The following is a 20,849-nucleotide window of genomic DNA, read 5'->3' as shown; positions in this document are numbered from 1 at the left end:
CAGCTTCGGGACCCCTTTCCCTGACTTTAGGGAGTAAATGTGTTCTCTGTATCTGGTAGACAATTGTCTTTTAGTTTTTCCGATATAAAATCGGGCACATGGACACATTAAACCATATACTACGTGTGTACTTTTACACGTGATGACCTCTCTTACATTGATGTCCCTTCCTCCCAGGTTAATAGCGTTTGCTTTCATATTCTGAGAACAATGTGAACACTGCCCACAGGCATAATTACCTGGGGGAAGGGAATTGGTCAGACAGTCCTTATTGCTTTTTTGTTCATTCTCCTTGCGTTTTCTAGTGTTTTTTTATACTATCACTGATAGTTTTATAGGAAAGCTGTCTTACAGGAGGTTAAAAGTATTATCTACCCCAAAGCTGTGAGTAACATCCCCCCCTGAAGAAATGTCAGCGTTGGAAAGAATTGCATCCAAGGATGACATCACTATCACTAGAGCCGACAAGGGCGGCTCAGTGGTAGTGATGTACACTGAAGATTATACAAAAGAAGCACATAAACAGCTTAGTAATACTACCGTATATAAAAAATTAAAGGGGGACCCCACACAAAAAACTATCAATGCTTTAAAAACTTTCCTCAGAACCCAAGTAGATAAAAACATCGTCAGGAGACGATAGCTATTTCGTGCCGCTCCCGGCACTTCTTCAGGTCACGCCTCTCCAGGTGAACGAGGGTCAGGTAAGTACTTCCTGAAACCCTACGTCACCAGGACAGGGCGTATACAAACATGCACTACGAAAGTGCAGGATGCAGACACTTAATAAAATATATAATTAATCATTAAAAACATATATAGAACGGCCATATACATAAACGAGCGTTTAAAGGAACATAAATTATCAATATCAGAAAATACTCCGAAAAATACTCAGGAAAAAACTCACTCAGGAAAAGACGCTCATGTTAAGCGTCAGACCGAGGTTTCCCTCCGCAGATGTCCGAATGATCCATCTTGCTTCAGCTTGCAATAAGCATCTCTTACTGTCTGTGCCCTGGATCGGGGATATCTTTTCTATACCTGTATATTTAAGAGCCAGTGGCGTTGCTAGGGTTGGTGTCACCCGGTGCGGTAGAAAATGGTGTCACCCCCATACCTCCCCCCAGTAAGTTTTTAGCCTGTTGTGACAGACATCACTGTTGTAGCGCATTGTGAGAAATTCCAGTATAATAATCAGATATACCAGTTGCCACAGAATAGGAAAGTGTTAAAGAAGTTTTTACCATTTAAATATACAGCTCCTAGAATTACTTAAAGGGGTACTCCACTGGAAAACAATTACTTTTATATCAAATGGTGCCAGAAAGTTAAACAGATTTTTTAATTACTTCTATTTAAAATCTTAATCCTTACAGTACTTATCAGCTGCTGTATGCTCCACAGGAAGTTGTGTAGTTCTTTCCAGTCTGACCACAGTGCTATTTGCTGACACCTCTGTCCATGTCAGGAACTGTCCAGAGCAGGATAGGTTTGCTATGGGGATTTGCTCCTACTATGGACAGTTCTTGACATGGACAAAGGTGTCAGCACAGAGCACTGTGGTCAGACAGAAAAGAAATTAAAAAAGAAAATAACTTCCTGTGAATCACTTATACAGCAGCTAATAAGTACTTGAAGGATTACGATTTTTAAATAGAAGTAATTTACAAATCTGTTTAACTTTGTAGCACCAATTGATAAAAAAAAAATGTTTTCAAGTAGAGTACCCCTTTGAGCAGTGGTGAGGTTATGCTGGGAGTTGTAGCTTCACTCACCATAACTGTAGAACTGACAAGCGACTACAGCTCTGATAGGACACAGAGAGGAGAATGTACAATGATATCAGTGACTACAGGTGACATCTTCTCTATAGTGAGGAGAATACACAATGATATCAGTGATTACAGGTGACGTCTTCTCTATAGTGAGGAGAATACACAATGATATCAGTGACTACAGGTGACGTCTTCTCTATAGTGAGGAGAATAGACAATGATATCAGTGACTACAGGTGACGTCTTCTCTATAGTGAGGAGAATACACAATAATATCAGTGACTACAGGTGACGTCTTCTCTATAGTGAGGAGAATACACAATGATATCAGTGACTACAGGTGATGTCTTCTCTATAGTCTTCCCTTATCTAATTCAGATGGTACATACCACCGGGTCCAGCTAAAACTTCTGTCTGTAGAATGTGACGCCCAGACGTCTCCTCACTATGTCAGAGCATTCTCATCCTCTATATGAAAACAAGTATTATTATAAACCTGCCAGACACTGTATCCTCTAAATATAATACTACTGTGCACTATACTCTTTGATTATAAACCTTCCATACACCATACCCACTGAATATAATACTACCACACACTGTACATTCTGAATATAATACCAACACATACTGTACCCTCTGAATATAATACCGCCACACACTGTACCCTCTGAATATAATACTACCACACACTGTACATTCTGAATATAATACCATCACATACTGTACCCTCTGAATTTAAATCTACCACATACTGTACCCCTGAATATAATACCGCCACACACTGTACCCTCTGAATATAATACTACCACACACTGTACATTCTGAATATAATACCATCACATACTGTACCCTCTGAATATAAATCTACCACATACTGTACCCCTGAATATAATACCATAATACCATTACACACTGTGCCCCTGAATATAATACTACCACTCACTGTACCCTCTGAATATAATACTACCACAAACTGCGCCCTCTGAATTTAACGTTGCCATACAGTGCACCCTCTGAATATAATACCACAACCGCAGTAACACCCCTCAACATCCGTTAGCTGATGCTATCACCACGGAAGGGGTTTTTTGGTGGTGTTGCTAGTGGATGATGGGGGTGCTACTACTCGGGGGGTGTTGCTGGAGGATGATGAGGGTGCAACTTTCAATCCCCCCTGGCAGTATCACCCCCATCATCCATCCGCAGGATCATCCTCCTGGCAGGAGCACCGCCATCATCCACCATCAGGATCTGCTGATGGAGGTGCTACTGCTGGGGGGGTGTTGCTGGTGGATGATGAGGGTGCTACCGCCAGGGGGGAGCATTAGGTAGGCAGCAGTTCCCCCACTTTAGGTAGGCAGCAGTTCCCCCACATTAGGTAGCATATTTTCCCCACATTGGGCAGCATAGATTCCCCACATTAGGTAGCAATTTCCCCACATTAGGTAGCACAGATTCCCCACATTAGGTTGCAGTTTCCCCACATTCGGTAGCACAGATTCCCCACATTAGGTAGCATAGACTCCCCACATTTGGTAGCACAGATTCCCCACATTAGGTAGCATAGACTCCCCACATTAGGTAGCATAGAATCCCCACATTAGGTAGCATAGACTCTGCACATGTGGTAGTAGTTACCCCACATTAGGCCGCAGGTTCCCTTGCAGGTTCTCTTGCAGGTTCCCCACAATGGGTCAAAGTCTCCCCACATTAGTCTCCCCACAAAGTCTCCCCACATTAACCCCCCCCACACACACACAAAAAAAAATACATACAACACAGAGAGACACACACACAAACACACACACAGTCAGAGAGACACACACACAGGGTCACTGTCACACACACACAGAGTCACACACACACACAGAGTCACACACACACAGAGTCACACACACACACAGAGTCATACAGTCACACACACACAGAGTCACACACACACACAGAGTAACACACACAGAGTCACACACACACACAGAGTCACACACACACACACAGAGTAACACACACAGAGTCACACACACACACACAGAAAATAAGGCATACTTGGCACACCAGAAGGCCTCCTACATAATTCCAATACAAGAAATGATTGTGGGCAGAGGTGTAGCGCTCCTGGGTCCCCCTGCAACACACACACAGTCGCATACATACACACACACACACACACACACACACACACACAGAGTCACACACAGTCACATACATACACACACACAGAGTCACACACAGTCACACACACAGAGTCACACACAGACAGAGATAGCGACAGACAGAGAGACAGACACACACACTCACCCATCCAGCGCAGCGATCCTTCTCTTCGGGTGCCCTGCGAGTGACGTCACTGACGTCCCATGCGGTGGTGCTGACGGACGGGCGCACAGCGGCGATGAAGGGAGGGGGAGGGGGGGTGCTGACGGGCGCATAGCGCTGGTGAATGCCGTGGGCGGGGGTGGGGTGCTATCGGACGGGCGCACATCGCTGGTGAATCCCGGGGGGGGGGGGGTGCCGATCGGGTACAGACGGGGGTGTCGGTGTAGCTGGGGGGGGGGGGGGTGCTGCGGAGCGTCTTGGTGTCACCCCATTAGGTTGGTGTCTCCTCCATGTTCTTCTATTACATGTGCGATTAATCTAGGGCTCCCTTTCTTAGTGACTATAGATCTAGCGTGTTCCCTGAAACGCACATTCATAGATCTAGTGGTGCAACCTATATAAAATCGCTTACAGGTACAAAAAAATCGCGTATACGACATTAGTTGTTCTGCAGCACATTATGCTTTTTTGTGTAATTCTAACACCTCCTAAGGACAAGTCCTTATCTATGCATACAAGTCCTTATCTATGCATACCTGGGGACAATGATCTATTTAACCAGTTTTCTTGATTAGGTTTTTCTTTAAATACCGTTTTCACTAATAAATCTTTTATGTTCTTACACTTTTTGAATCCTACAATTGGATTTGAATGCTATTGTACGATTTTACCTGCACCGATGAAATAAAGAAGCCTGTTACCTGATCACCTACACGTGAGTGCCCCGCTTCTCTTTCCTTGTGTTATTATAGTAGTTATATTTCTGTACATAGAGGGTAGTATTATAGTAGTTATAATCATGTACAAAGAAAGCAGTATTATAGTAGTTACATTTTTGTACATAGAGGGCACCATTAAAGAAGTAATAATCTTGTACATATGGTTTATAGCTGTAGGGGTAGAAGTCTTTCTCTGTTACAAGTGAAGACTTTATTATGATAAATGGCACATGGTAGCTGGGGATCTATTTCAGATTTTGCACAGATTTTGTTTGTGCTTACCATTAGATCAGTGTTTCCCAACCAGGGTGCCTCCAGCTGTTGCAAAACTTCAACTAGCAGCATTCCCGGACAGCCAAATGAGTTAGATCTTAGTAAGTTAAAAAGGCTCTGTTTTAATTTCATCAACCAGTCCACTAGGTGGCACTATCTCACTATAACTGATTGTGTAACCTGCCCATTTACCAACCAATAAAGCATGTCCATTACCCCATCCCTGGATGAGTACACAATGGGGGAGATTTATCAAAACCCGTGCAGGGGAAGAGTGGTGCAGTTGCCCATAGCAACCAATCAGATCGCTTCTTTCATTTTCCACAGGCCTCTAAAGAGGCCTGTGGAAAATGAAAGAAGCAATCTGATTGGTTGCTATGGGCAACTGCACCACTCTTCCTCTGCACAGGTTTTGATAAATCTCCCTCAATGACTTTATTTTAGGGGACAACGCTCCAGAATTACTTCTTCCGACCATGTTTCTCTCTGTATATCCTGACACTAGATGGTGCAATGTGAATTCTATGATAAACTCTATCCAGATGTAGTTTCTCTCTGTGTAAGTGCGTGTTCACATTAAGCTAAGTGCCTTTTAGAATTGTATGCTGACATATACCGCTGTGTATCTGAGCCGTGCTCATTCAGTTTAATGGACCAAACATAGTCTAATAGTGACTACATTTGGTTCATTTCTGAGCACTTACTGTAAATACATTTGCATTAAAATCCCATGATAAATATATAAGCATGGCTTCACTAAACATCATTGCACCACCCTGTACAAAATAGTCTGAAACCATCAGACCATGTTTGTGTCTCCATGGTTACAAACAACTATCAGACCCCAAGTGATCTGTTCCTGCATGTGTTACTGCACACGGAGGGTACTGCATGTCCGGATATGCTGGGAGTTGTAGTTTTGCAACAGCTGAAGGCACCCTGGTTGGGAAACACTGCTTTAAAGGGGTACTCCCGTGGAAAACCTTTATTTTTTTATTTTTTAAATCAACTGGTGCTGGAAAGTTAAACCGATTTGTAAATCCCTTCAATTAAAAAATCTTAATCCTTTCAGTACTTTTTAGGGGCTGTAAACTAAAGAGAAATACAAAAAACAAATGCATTTCCTGTGATCTCCTGACCACAGTGCTCTCTGCTGATCTCTGCTGTCCATTTTAGGAACTGTCCAGAACAGGAAAAAATCCCCATAGCAAACATATGCTGCTCTGGACAGTTCCTAAAATGGACAGCAGAGGTCAGCAGAGAGCACTGTGGTCATGAATCACAGGAAATGCATTTCTTTTTTTAATTTCTCTTTAGTATACAGCCCCTAAAAAGTACTGGAAGGATTAAGATTTTTTAATAGAAGTGATTTACAAATCTGTTTAACTTTATGGCACCAGTTGATTTAAAAAAAAAAAAAAGTTTTCCACGGGAGTACCCCTTTAACCCCTTAAGGACGCAAGACCTAAATGTACGTCCTGGTGCGGTGGTACTTAACGCACCAGGACGTACATTTACGTCCTGTGCATAACCGCGGGCATCGGAGCGATGCCCGTGTCATGCGCGGCTGATCCCGGCTGCTGATCGCAGCCAGGGACCCTCTGGCAATGGCCGACGCCCGCGATCTCGCGGGCGTCCGCCATTAACCCCTCAGGTGCCGGGATCAATACAGATCCCGGCATCTGCGGCAGTGCGCGATTTGAATGAATGATCGGATCGCCCGCAGCGCTGCTGCGGGGATCCGATCATTCAGAACGCCGCACGGAGGTCCCCTCTTCTGCCTCCGTCCGGCTCCCGGCGTCTCCTGCTCTGGTCTGTGATCGAGCAGACCAGAGCAGAAGATGACCGATAATACTGATCTGTTCTATGTCCTATACATAGAACAGATCAGTATTAGCAATCATGGTATTGCTATGAATAGTCCCATATGGGGACTATTCAAGTGTAAAAAAAAATGTAAAAAAATGTAAAAGTCAAAAAAAAGTGAAAAATCCCCTCCCCCAATAAAAAAGTAAAACTTCCGTTTTTTCCTATTTTACCCCCAAAAAGCTTAAAAATTTTTTTTTATAGACATATTTGGTATCGCCGCGTGCGTGAATGTCCGAACTATTAAAATAAAATGTTAATGATCCCGTATGGTGAACGGCGTGAACGAAAAAAAAAAAAGTCCCAAATTCCTACTTTTTTAATACATTTTATTTAAAAAAAATATATAAAAAATTTATTAAAAGTTTTTTATATGCAAATGTGGTATCAAAAAAAAGTACAGATCATGGCGCAAAAAATGAGCCCCCATACCGCCGCTTATACGGAAAAATAAAAAAGTTAGAGGTCATCAAAATAAAGGGATTATAAACATACTAATTTGGTTAAAAAGTTTGTGATTTTTTTTAAGCGCAACAATAATAGAAAAGTATGTAATAATGGGTATCATTTTAATCGTATTGACCCTCAGAATAAAGAACACATGTCATTTTTACCATAAATTGTACGGCGTGAAAACAAAACCTTCCAAAATTAGCAAAATTGCGTTTTTCGTTTTAATTTCCCCACAAAAATAGTGTTTTTTGGTTGCGCCATACATTTTATGATATAATGAGTTATGTCATTACAAAGGACAACTGGTCGCGCAAAAAACAAGCCCTCATACTAGTCTGTGGATGAAAATATAAAAGAGTTATGATTTTTAGAAGGCGAGGAGGAAAAAATGAAAACGTAAAAATAAAATTGTCTGAGTCCTTAAAGCCAAAATGGGCCTTAAGGGGTTAAGTCCTTAAGGGGTTAAGCTCTAAAGCTCTGCAAAATTGTCTGCTGTCAGAATATATGTGCACACCTGGCGATCAGATCATTATTAGAGAGGGGTCATTATTTTGGAAAGCGGTCACCCAGATATGGTATGCCTTTTGTGAGGGGCTTAAAGGGGTATTTCGCCCCTAGACATCTTATCCCCTATCCAAAGGATAGGGGATAAGATGTCAGATCGCCGCGGTCCCACTGCTGGGGACCCCCGGGATCCCCGCTGCGGCACTGCGCTATCATTACAGCACAGAGCGAGTTCACTCTGTGCGTAATGACGGGCGATACGGGGGACGGAGCAGCGTGATGTCATGGCGCCGCCCCTTGTGACATCACGGCCCGTCCCCTTAATGCAAGTCTATGGAAGGGGGCGTGATGACCGTGATAAATAATGGCCTTATATTTCTACTTGATGCTGGATCTACTTCCACCTTAAAAAGAGTGTCTTTCATTTCAGGTGCCCTTTCATGATAAGCTGTCCTGTGTGTACATGAAGAGCTGCACTATTTCTGGCCGTTATATAACTTGTGTATGGTATTTTTTTAGCAGATTTCTGCTCTGCAGGCTTCATCTCTAATTTGCAGTTCTCCCAGAGCTGGTGGGTGGAGCTCCCTCATCCGCCCTCTATAGACTTGTCTTACTTGTCTTGCAGACACAGGACAAAGCTGAGCTGGTTTTCAGAGTGAAATACAGTCTACCTGGAAAAGGGGGGAAAGGAAAGAAGCTTGATAACAGGAGAAAGAAGCATTTTTGTCTAATAAGATATATAACAAAAATTCTTATATACCCTTGTACGAAAAGTTAGTTCAAATGACACAGTGCCTATTTAAATACTGCATCAAAAACGAGAGTAGATTTTGCCCCCAAAAAAGCTGTGTGTGAACTTCCTCTAAAGGTGTAACTATGACTGACCTGTAAAGCCCAAGTCCAGCATTGCCCTACTGCCCGTTTTGCAAAGTTTTGCGTGCAGAAACGCTACACGCGCTGGGCAGTACATGCACTGAGGCAACCGTAACAATCAGCAAGATCCGGGTGTGAATCTTATTAATGAGAAAAAGCTTTTGCACAGAACTGGATTTCATCTGGACCACCCAGTGGGGTGCAGCGTCTCTCCAGGCCGAACATTGCAGAACGGGCGGAAGAGCAACGCTGGACTTTAAATCCAACTTTTACACCAGGTATTTGATTTGATTCTGGGATATGCCACCTGTCAGAAGAGAATGGAATATTATTCAAGATAGAAATAGTAATAATACACAAATTACCATGGCGGACGACACTTGAACAAAATGTAAAATTAGAAACAGAAAGAAAAAAAAAACAGGAAATTGCTTAATAGATCCAGGGTGGGATGAAAATGCAGGTCAGGAAACGGTTCTGCAGATAAGGCATTCTGTTGCGCGTGCTAGACAAGGAATAATAGTCGAACCTTTACTTACAGTGACATTCACCTTTGCTAACAATGGTGCTTAGGCTCAGGAAGGATGTTTGTCCTGATGTAAGTCTCTGACCATTTCCTTCTATAGCCAGGAATGATCATAGACCTGTCTAAGTGAACAGGATAGCAATCAGGTAACAGGATGGAGCTGGAAGTTCATTTAGACTACGAAGCACCTTTAAAGCAAAACAAATGCACGCGTGGCCTCCGCTGCTACCTGGGATGGGAGAATTAGCCGAATGGGAAGAGCCCATCATTTCATTACATTGGAATTTGTCACCATTGACCTCTTGGTAGAAAGAAATATTTTTCTTTTATGTTTCAAAACCATTAGCTGAGACATCTCTGTGTTATGTGTTTGTGTTTATTGAGTTAGTAACAATATATTTTATCATTGCAGTATTATTACGAGGTCTGTTATCCAGGTACCAGTCTATGTTGAATTCTTGACGCCTAGATTCTTTCCCAGTAATTGAGCCAAGTTGGACAAAGCTATTTACTTCTGGCATGCCTTCAATAAAACCTTAGGTGAGCTGCATTTCCTTCTGATATAACCTTTCTTATTTTTAAAGAGTGTCATCTTTTCACTGTCTTTAGCAGGGCTGGCCTTCGGGAATGTAACCAAGGTCATCACACAGGACACATCGGCAGCTTCTGCTGATGATGGACCCTCAGACTGCAGTGACCGGGGGGAGGACATGGTGGTAAAGCAGGATCTTCTAGCACTTGTAGTCCCTACTTGTTCAGGAGCAGTAAAAGTTACAGATGTCATGAGTGGTGAGGTAGACCGCAAGTGTCCCCTTAAGAGTCACTACAAATGTAAAAGAAGGGCCTGCACTAGTAATGGTCAGTCCCAAATAACAATCTCCTGTCTCATGGTAAACAAAAGGCCCTTGGCAGTATGTGTGCCGTAGAAACCAAGACACCTGGAATCAAAAGGGTGTTGTGGCATACTGGTAACTGTAAAGAGTACCTGTCACAAAATAAACTTTTCTAAACTAGCTCAGTCTATGTTCCCTAACTACTCCTAACACTCCTCCCACCCTTAAAAATAATTATTTTAAAAAGCTGTGTATCTTACCTTTATTCTTGCTCACATAGTGCAATCTCTCAGCAGAAGAAAGTGGGCATTTCCCAGCAGGCACAACATCACTGAAGCCTGCTGGGGGACCACTTCCACCCTCACATCTTTGCACCACTGTGATGAATAGAAGACCTGAGGCTTTGTGCATCTTTCAGGGAGGCTTTGTGTAGCTTTCAGTGAGGCTCTTTGCATCTTTCAGTGAGGCTCTGTGCAGCTGTCAATCCAGCTCAGTGCAGAGAAACACTTCCTGAGTTTGGACACCTGCCAGGTCAGGAGGAGGCCAAACTCACTGTATTAATTGCAACAGGGAACAGAGCCACCTAGTGGCCATTTTTTCTATTACATTTTAAACATATTTATGTTGATCATTTTAAAAGTAAGTGAATGGGAAAGTTTCTGCTAATTATATAAGGAACACTATATTAAAAGTATTATTTGTTGACAGGAACTCTTTAAATTACTTCTTCTACATAGTGGAAGCACAAATCTCGAAAAGTTCCAGCAATAACACTATCTGGGTTACTAGAAGGCAAATGGTGGATGGTATTGAAAGAGTTAACTGATGAGGAGTGTAGATATTCACTTGAGCAGTTCCTGAGATGGTAGATCCCCAGAAAATACTGGAAAAACCTGTACTTTGGTCCCAAAACAGAGACGCTTCATCTGGCCAGACTAGAGGTCCACAAAGGCCCAGATTGCTAAGGGGCCCAAAAATTGTTATCCCCTTTGTCTTGGAGAAGTTCAGAAGTAATAATTAAGTCCTTCATGTCAGGGTAAAGTTCTTAAGTAGGATATCTGTTGTTCTCTGTGTAGTAGCCTGAACAGGGGTCAAGTCCTGGGAAAAAAGGCGAGGGAACTCATCCAAGATTTCCACTCAAGGGCTTGTCCTGCGGGACTCCTGCTAATGGGAACGGTATTCCTACTGTGAAAAAAGTGCAGGAACTCGGTTCCCATGCATTCCTGCAGGACTTGATCCCTGAGCCTGTACTGATACACGCAATCCTGGTAGGCTTTTGAAACTATGCTCAACTCCATTTTTAAAACAGCAACTCTTTTTAATCCTGCTGCCCTGAGACCCTCTTGAGACCATGTGGTCTGAGAAAGCTAGATTTATATGAACCTCACCTATTTGCTAGGAGATTCTAGTGAATTACAGAAGGTTAACTACAGTATTGCTTTCCACCAGAGGTGGCAACAGAGAGTAGAAAGTGTGTGTGAATGTAGGTGAATGGGTTTAAAGGAAATCTGTCAGCAGTATCACCCGCACTAACCTATCACACAGGTTTGTAGTGCGGGTGATACTGATCAAAACAATACTCACGGCGTCTGGATCTGTCAGGCCATTTCGCCGCAATTTGTCTTTTTCCATATATGTAAATCAGGGCCTTGAGGCATGGGCGGAGCTCTGACCCAAGCTCCGGGCACGCTGACATCATCTTTGCCGGACGGGCGCATCGCCCGGCTCATCAATATTCATAAACGCCATCCCTGCTCTTGCGCCCCGTGATAGTATACAGCACATGCGCCGCTTCCTGGGTACTCCCCACACTAGCACGGGGGGCAAGAGCAGGGAGGGTGTTTATGAATATTGATGAGCTGGGAGGAGCGCCTGCCTGGCGAAGATGACGTCAGCATGCCCGGAGCTTGGGTCAGAGCTCCGCCCATGCCTCAAGAAAAAGACAAATTGCGGCGAAACGGCTAGACAGATCCAGACTCCATAAGTATCGTTTTGATCAGTATCACCCGCACTACAAACCTGTGTGACAGGTTAGTGCGGGTGATCCTGCTGACAGATTTCCTTTAACTCCTTGATACAATCACTCACATTATCTGGTAATCTTATACAAAAGTGCAGTTTAAACCACATTACAATCAATCGATTTCTCCCAGCGCTTGTGCACCCTGATCAAGTGGGGTTTGTCCCAGGTAGGCAGGCCCCCGATAATGTCCAGTCCATACTGAATCTTATATCCAAGTAGAATCAGCTCACCTCCGGACTGTTAGCACCCGTGCTCGTATAGGCCGGTTCTGCCCCCAGCCACACAATGAAGGAACAGAGAAGAAATATCCAGCATCCAGGTAAGTTCCAAGGGTATACTTTATTGGAGGTAACAAATACACGTATATCTCTGACGCGTCAGAGATATACGTGTATTTGCTACCTCCAATAAAGTATACCCTTGGAACTTACCTGGATGCTGGATATTTCTTTTCTATACTCAATCTTATACACTGGTCTAATGATACATCCACGCCCATGATCGCTGTAGCTTTAGACATAGAAAAAGCTTTTCACAGCGTTTCTTGGCCTTATTTATTTGCAGTGTTACATAAGTTTGGATTTTCTGGACCTTTCGTTCACCTGCTTAAGTTGTTATATTCCACCCCAACTGCCTACCTCAAGTTACCCACGACCAGCCCAAAAGCTATTTCAATTAGGCGAGGCACACGGCAGGGGGTGTCCATTGTCCCCTGCGATATTTGCGTTGGTCATGGAGTCCTTTGCCGCGTTAATACGTTGCTAAGTCTGAAGTAATATATTGTAATGTCCCTACTCATACACAACATCCTATTTCTTTAAATTTTGGACTAAAGGACTCTAGCCAGGGACTGTCATACCTGGGGATAAAACTGACCCCGACCCTACAGTTGTTGTATCAGGCTAATTATCCCCCTTGTATAGAAATAAGATGATCTTCGTAAATGGGATTATCCTTCTATTTCTTGGTTGGGTAGGGTAAACGTTATTAAGATGGTTGTGCTTCCGAAGTTGTTATACTTATTTTGCATTCTACCTATCTCGATACCTTTAAAAGAATTGCGCTTGCTTCAACGTGATGTGTTTGCCTATATTTTGGCGCACAAACGCCCCCGGATTAAACGTTCTTTAATGCACTATGATAAGAGAGTAGGCGGTTTCACTGTGCCTCATTTTATTAAGTATTATTACGCCGCCAGGATAGCACAACTGGCTTTGGTGCAGCCCCATAAGGGTGCACCGCGCTGGGTAACTCTAGAATCTTCTTTATTACTGCCTTACTCTTTTTCTGCCTTCCTCTGGTCTTCTTGCTCCGTCTCGACTCTACTCCCCTCCTCTGCCTGGATATCTCTGCAAGTACTTTCCCTGTGGCGAACTGTCCGCTTTAAGCTGTCCCTTCAATCTCCAGTTTCTCCTCTGCTCTCATTTTTGTCCAATCCCCTCTTTCCCCCGGGCCTACTACTCTCTGCCTACACCTGGTGGATCGACTCTAAATTGACTTGACTCTCGGACTTTCTTGTCAGGAAGCGTCTGATATCTTTAGATTTATTCCTCTCCAGATTTGCTCCTCCGCCTAGTGAAAGATTTCGGGCTGTGCAAATATTTTCCTTCACATCTACTGCTTTAGACATTAGTCCTACTCCACTTGAGGCCTACTCTCTGTATAGCCCAGGATCTCCGGGGTTACTATCTTTTCTTTACTCTACTCTTAACACACCTGTCCCTAAATATCGTAAACTTACATTTATGCTAGACTGGGAGGCTGAACTTCACACAGAACTTTCCCTAGCACAATGGCAAGCCTGTTGCGAGTCCATCAGCAAAGGTAGTTGGCAGGTTTCTTTAGTGGAGACTTCTCTCAAGATAATGCATCGTACCTATATGGTTCCGAATAGGCTTCATGCCATTTATCCCTCTGTCTCCCCGCTATGTTTTCGAGGATGTGGTACGATGCATCATGTTTGGTGGAGTTGCCCGATAGTTGTTGAATTGTGGAGACAAGTACTTAACATTCTACGAGATATTATGCCATGTTCTGTACTGTCTACTCCAATGTTCTGCTTACTGGGGCATAGGCCTACATGTATGGGGCATATATACTTTAAGTTGGAACACTCTATTTTGCTATCCACACGCATATATATAGCATCTCAAAGGAAACAATCTGCACTTTCTTTAGCCTCAGTTGTAACCAGAATTAATAGGATGATGCTTAATGAGAAATTGTCGGCTATACAGGAGGACTCAGTTGAAAGGTTCAATGAGGTGTGGGATCCGTGGCTGTCTTCCACTCCCAGCCCCACTATGTCACATTGCCTATCTTTATATTGAGCTATGAGGTTGTCACCTACTGACCTAATAGGATTTCGTTCTCTTATAAAAATATGATGGGGGGCTGATGGGGCTAGAAATAACTGCTGGGAACCTTCCAGATGACTTGTGGTTTAGGCAGCATGAAAGTGATGACAGGTTCTCTTTTTAATAATGTATACTGATATTACTCTTATATACCAATGATATTAGACTATTCCAAAACTACAATCTACACATTGTTCCAAATTATTATGCAAAGGATATTTTTCTCATTTACCTAAATAATTGATTTAAATAACAGTCAGCATAATTCTCATGTTATCAACTATTAAGAGTACAATTCAAATGTTACTGAACAAACCTCCTAATGAACAGTATTTTTTTTAAACATAAAAAGCTTACAATGCACTGTTCCAAATGATTGTGCACAGTAAGTTTCTAAACACTTTAAAGGTTGTAAAGAACTGAAAATTGTCATTTGTTGAGTTTGCAGCATATTTACTGAGATCAAAAACTATTTCAATCAAACTTTTAACAACATTTTAACTTTTTAAACATTTTAACAGGTCACGTTACATCTTAACATAGGACTCCTTATTTGATAGCAGCTTCACAAGTACTGAATCCATTGAACTTGTGAGTTTTTGGACAGTTTCTGCTTGAATTTGTTTGCAAGATGTCAGAATAGCCTCCCAGAGCTGCTGTTTGGATGTAAACTGCCTCCCACCCAGAGCCGATGCAAGGATTTTTGCCCACACAAGCAGAGCTACATTTTGGCGCATTCCCCCCCCCCCCCCCCCCAACAGCACCCGCTATACAGTGCCCCCATATAGTGATTGTGCCAAATATAGTGCTCAATATATACAGTGCCCCTATATAATGCCTGTGGCCCCATATATACAGTGCCCCCATATAGTACCCAACATATTCAGTGCCCCTGCTGGCAGCCTCCATATATACAGTGCCCCCATGTAGGGCTCAATATATACACAGTGCACCTATATATACAGTGCCCCTATATAGTGCTCAATATATATATAGTGCACCCATATATACAGTTCCCCCATTTATCTTGTGAAACTCACACTCTTCTCTGGCCTCTCTAGTCTACTCTGCTGCTACTGACTTCACTTCAGCTCAGACCAGCAGCATGATCCTCCGCTCCGCTCCCACCATTTACTGCTTCTGTGTGATGGCACAGTCACGCAAAGCCTTAGGACGCAGTGGCGTTGCTAGGGTTGGTGTCACCCGGTGCGGTAGAAAATGGTGTCACCCCATACAACCCTCCCCAAAGTAATCTTATAGCCTGTTTTGAAGGACGCCAGAGGTGAAGCGTGTTGTGGAAATATTTTCCAGTATAATATTCAAATATACCAATTGCCAAGTAATGGGAAAGTGCTAAAAAAGTTTTTACCATATAAAACTACAGCCCCCAGTATGACCTTAGCAGTGGTAAGGGTATGCTGGGAGTTGTTGTTTCACCCATTATTACTGCAGAACTATCAAGTTACTACAACTCTGATAGGAGGTAGTGAGGAGAATACAGAATGATAGCAGTGACTACAGGTGACATCTTCTCTATAGTGAGCAGAATACACAATGATACCAGTGACTACAGGTGACATCTTCTTTATAGTGAGGAGAATACACAATGATATCAGTGACTACAGGTGACGTCTTCTCTATGGTGAGGAGAATACACAATGATATCAGTGATTACAGGTGACGTCTTCTATATAGTGAGGAGAATACACAATGATATCAGTGATTACAGGTGACGTCTTCTCTATGGTGAGGAGAATACACAATGATATCAGTGATTACAGGTGACATCTTCTCTATAGTGAGGAGAATACACAATGATATCCGTGATTACAGGTGAGGTCTTCTCTATAGTGAGGAGAATACACAATGATATCAGTGATTACAGGTGACATCTTCTCTATAGTGAGGAGAATACACAATGATATCAGTGATTACAGGTGACATCTTCTCTATAGTGAGGAGAATACACAATGATATCAGTGACTACAGGTGACGTCTTCTCTATAGTGAGGAGAATACACAATGATATCAGTGACTACAGGTGACGTCTTCTCTATAGTGAGGAGAATACACAATGATATTAGTGATTACAGGTGACGTCTTCTCTATAGTGAGGAGAATACACAATGATATCAGTGATTACAGGTGACGTCTTCTCTATAGTATTTCCTTATCTAATTCGGATGGTACATACTGCCAGGTCCAGCTAAATCTTCTCTCTGCAAAACTTGACGCCCAGATAGCATTGGTCAGCAGAGTCTGATCCTCTATATGAAAATGATAATTAATATAATGCTGCCAGGCTCTGTATCCTCTGAATATAATACTGCAACATGCTGCACTCTATGAATATAACTCTGCCAGACACTATATTCTGTTAATATGATACTGCCACACACTGCTCTCTCTGAATATAAACCTGCCACACACTACTTTATTTTCTGAATAGAATACTATCCCACACTACACTCTCTGGGGGAGATTTATCAAAGGATTTAGACTGGTTTTTCCTGTCTAAATTTGTCGCACAGGAAGTCGCAGTCTAAATATGTGCGACTTTTCTGCGACTTTTGCTGTAGAGGATTTTTAGAACATGATGCATGCAAGTCTATTTTAGACGGAAATGCACTGGAAAATGCATTGGTGCTGAATTTATCAAGTGCGACTTTTGTGCGACAAGTCGTATCTGCCCAAAATACGCTGAAATGTCAGACCATGTTGGAGCAGGTCTAAATGCAGATTAAGCTGTAGACCCTGAAGTCTGAGCACAGAATTTATCAAGGGCTGTGAGACCTTTGATAAATTAGGAGCACAATAGGCAGGAGACTACCACATACGCTGGTCTATAAGCATACCCAGAATAGACTAGAATAGTAAATGTCCCCCTCTGAGTATAATACTGCCACACATTGTATCCTCAAAATATAGAATCTTATTACACACTGTGCTCTCTGAATATAAACCTGGCACACACTGCGCTCTCTGAATATGTCACTACTGCACATTGTACCCTCTGAATATAATACTACCACATACTGTACCTTCGGACTATAATACCACCACACACTATACCTATCTGAGTATAATACTGCCACACATTGTATCCTCTGTATATAACACTACCACACACTGCACTCTCTGAATATGATACTATTACACACTGCACCTCTGAATATAACCATGTTATACAGTAAACCTTATATGATACACCACACCTCTGAAATGTAAAACTCTGTGTGCCCCTTACATATCGTAATAATGCCTCCTGTCCTGTGCCCCCTACATATACAATATAACAATGCCCAGTGATGTCACAGTACAGGGATAATACATACAGCGATGTCACAGTACAGAGATAATATACACAGTGATGTCACAGTACAGGGATAATACACACAGTGATGTCACAGTACAGGGATAATATACACAGTGATGTCACAGTACAGGGATAGTACATACAGCGATGTCACAGTACAGAGATAATATACACAGTGATGTCACAGTACAGGGATAATACATACAGCGATGTCACAGTACAGAGATAATATACACAGTGATGTCACAGTACAGGGATACTACACACAGTGATGTCACAGTACAGGGATAATACACACAGTGATGTCACAGTACATGGATAATATACACAGTGATGTCACAGTAAAAGGATAATACACAGTGATGTCACAGTACAGAGATAATGCATACAGTGATGTCACAGTACAGGGATAATACACACAGTGATGTCACAGTACAGGGATAATACACAGTGATCTCACAATACAGTGATAATATACACAGTGATGTCACAGTACAGAGATAATATACACAGTGATGTCACAGTACAGGGATAATACATACAGCGATGTCACAGTACAGAGATAATATACACAGTGATGTCACAGTACAGGGATACTACACACAGTGATGTCACAGTACAGGGATAATACACACAGTGATGTCACAGTACATGGATAATATACACAGTGATGTCACAGTAAAAGGATAATACACAGTGATGTCACAGTACAGAGATAATGCATACAGTGATGTCACAGTACAGGGATAATACACACAGTGATGTCACAGTACAGGGATAATACACAGTGATATCACAATACAGTGATAATATACACAGTGATGTCACAGTACAGGGATAATACACACAGTGATGTCACAGTACAGGGATAATACACACAGTGATGTCACAGTACAGGGATAATACACACAGTGATGTTACATTACAGGGATAATATATACAGTGATGTCACAGTACAGGGATAATACACACAGTGATGTCACAGTACAGGGAAAATACACACAGTGATGTCACAGTACAGGGATAATACACACAGTAATGTCACAGTACAGGGATAATATATACAGTGATGTCACAGTACATGGATAATCCACAGTGATGTCACAATACAGGGATAATATATACAGTGATGTCACAATACAGGGATAATACACACAGTGATGTCACAGTACAGAGATAATACACACAGTGATGTTACAGTACAGGGATAATATACAGCGATGTCACAGTACAGGGATAATATAGACAGTAATGTCACAGTACAGGGATAATACACACAGTGATGTCACAGTACAGGGATAATACACAATGATGTCACAGTACAGGAATAATACAGTGATGTCACAGTACAGGGATAATACACACTGCGATGTCACAGTAAAGGGATAATACACACAGTGATGTCACAGTACAGGGAAAATACACACAGTGATGTCACAGTACAGGGATAATACACAGTGATGTCACAGTACAGGGATAATATACACAGCGATGGCACAGTACAGGAATAATACACACTTTGATGTCACAGTACAGGGATAATACACACAGTGATATCACAGTACAGGGATAATACACAGTGATGTCACAGTACAGGGATAATACACACAGTGATATCACAGTACAGGGATAATATACACAGTGATGTTACAGTACAGGGATAATACACACAGTGATGTCACAGTACAGGGATAATACACACAGTGATGTCACAGTACAGGGATAATACACAGTGATGTTACAGTACAGGAATAATATGTACAGTGATGTCACAGTACAGGGATCATATACACAGTGATATCACAGTACAGGGATAATACACAGTGATGTCACAGTACAGGGATAATACACAGTGATGTCACAGTACAGGGATAATATACACAGTGACATCACAGTACAGGGATAATACACACAGTAATGTCACAGTACATGGATAATACACAGTGATGTTACAGTACAGGGATAATATACACAGTGATGTCACAGTACAGGGATCATATACACAGTGACATCACAGTACAGGGATAATACACAGTGATGTCACAGTACAGGGATAATACACACATTGATGTCACAGTACAGGGATAATACACACAGTGATGTCACAGTACAGGGATAATACACAGTGATGTCACAGTACAGGGATAATACACACAGTGATGCCACAGTACAGGGATAATACACACAGTGATGTCACAATACAGGGATAATATACACAGTGATGTCACAGTACAGGGATAATATACACAGTGATGTCACAGTACAGGGATAATAGAGACAGTGATGTCACAGTACAGGGATAATACACACAGTGATGTCACAGTACAGGGATAATACACACTGCGATGTCACAGTACAGGGATAATACACACAGTAATGTCACAGTACAGGGATAATACACAGTGATGTTACAGTACAGGGATAATATACACAGTGATGTCACAGTACAGGAATAATACACACAGTGATGTCACAGTACAGGGATAATATACACAGTGATGTGATAGTACAGGGATAATATACACAGTGATGTCACAGTACAGGGCTAATACACACAGTGATGTCACAGTACAGGGATAATATACACAGTGATGTCACAGTACAGGGATAATACACACAGTGATGTCACAGTACAGGGATAATACACACAGTGATGTCACAGTACAGGGATAATACACAGTGATGTCACAGTACAGGGATAATACACACAGTGATGTCAAAGTACAGGAATAATACACACAGTGATGTCACAGTACAGGGATAATATACACAGTGATGTCATAGTACAGGGATAATGCACACAGTGATGTCACAGTACAGGGATAATGCACACAGTGATGTCACAGTACAGGGATAATACACAGTGATGTTACAGTACAGGAATAACACACAGTGATGTCACAGTACAGGAATAATACACACTGTGATGTCATAGTACAGGGATAATGCACACAGTGATGTCACAATACAGGGATAATACACACAGTGATGTCACAGTACAGGGATAAT

The 20,849-nt window shown here is 42.2% G+C and overlaps 1 long non-coding RNA gene and 1 pseudogene across 1 annotated transcript in view; one reads left to right on the top strand and one right to left on the bottom strand.

Moving 5' to 3' along the window:
* LOC130273135 (integrin beta-1-A-like) overlaps positions 1-5,221 on the bottom strand; it is a 106,836-nt pseudogene extending 101,615 nt beyond the window's left edge.
* A 288-nt stretch (positions 5,222-5,509) lies between these two features.
* The window catches only part of LOC130272516 (uncharacterized), a 33,473-nt gene continuing 18,133 nt past the window's right edge, over positions 5,510-20,849 (top strand). Inside the window, exons 1-2 of the long non-coding RNA XR_008843586.1 lie at positions 5,510-5,648; positions 9,724-9,851. This is a non-coding gene — a long non-coding RNA (uncharacterized LOC130272516). The remainder of the gene's footprint in view (positions 5,649-9,723; positions 9,852-20,849) is intronic.

This window comes from Hyla sarda, chromosome 5 (genome assembly GCF_029499605.1).
Source record: "Hyla sarda isolate aHylSar1 chromosome 5, aHylSar1.hap1, whole genome shotgun sequence".
NCBI classification, from domain to species: Eukaryota; Metazoa; Chordata; class Amphibia; order Anura; family Hylidae; genus Hyla; species Hyla sarda.
Note: the sequence above shows the minus strand (reverse complement) of the source record. Positions and strands in the feature narration are given on the sequence as shown.